This window comes from Engraulis encrasicolus, chromosome 24 (assembly GCF_034702125.1).
Source record: "Engraulis encrasicolus isolate BLACKSEA-1 chromosome 24, IST_EnEncr_1.0, whole genome shotgun sequence".
In the NCBI taxonomy this organism is placed as follows: Eukaryota; Metazoa; Chordata; class Actinopteri; order Clupeiformes; family Engraulidae; genus Engraulis; species Engraulis encrasicolus.
Genome location: NC_085880.1, coordinates 44,883,679 through 44,884,576, shown reverse-complemented (window position 1 = coordinate 44,884,576; position 898 = coordinate 44,883,679).

Here is an 898-nt window from a genome sequence, read left to right as displayed (position 1 = left end):
ACCCCTCTGCAACTGCATTTATTGTTCTGTAGATCTCCTGTGCACATTGTATTTGCTTGTGATGTTGGCTTGAATATGTCCTCTTTTGAAAGTCGCTTTGGTTATAAAGCGTCTGCCAAATGCAATATAATGTAATGTAATGTAATGTGTGTGTGTGTGTGTGAGGATGGATGGATGTGTATCTGGATATCAATCTGAATTATCCAGAGAAGGCTTTACGTCAGGTCTTTCTTCAAATTCACTGAACTGAGAACAATCTTTATGAAAACTATTTTACAGCATTTTATCTTTCCCTTCAAAGTCCACATTGAGATCTATGCATTTCCTCTGCCATAGATCATGAAGACACAGGCCTACCCTGCCTTCAAAGGAAACGGGTGAAAATTATGATATTATTACAGTTCTTACTGTTGATAGTACAAAGTTACTTATTGGGGAAAATGTATGACAATAACACAATAATTTGTTACTATTGCCTTTATTACGGCTAAGCTTTGAGATGCTAAGTCGAGTAGGCCTACATGCATTACATAACTACTGCAGCAATTAGTGTGACAGCATAGCTGCTGTTATCCTCATTGACCTATGCATATCTGTGTATATGTGAGACATTCAAATGGAGAGAAAGAATTACATTTCGCAAAGAGATGTGTTATTTATTTCTATAAATGATGACAATGAACTTTTGATGTGAACTTGAAATGTATAAAAGACATAGGTATACGTGTCTGCATGCACTGTATGTGTAATGGGCAGCTGATTTCAGGCCATGTTGCCTTTCCTTCAAGATGCACTGTGTAATATTTTTAGTTGTTTATTTTTATTTTTTTATTTTTAGTTGTTAATTTCCAGAATTCATGCTGCCCATTCACTAATGTTACCTTTTTCATGAATATTT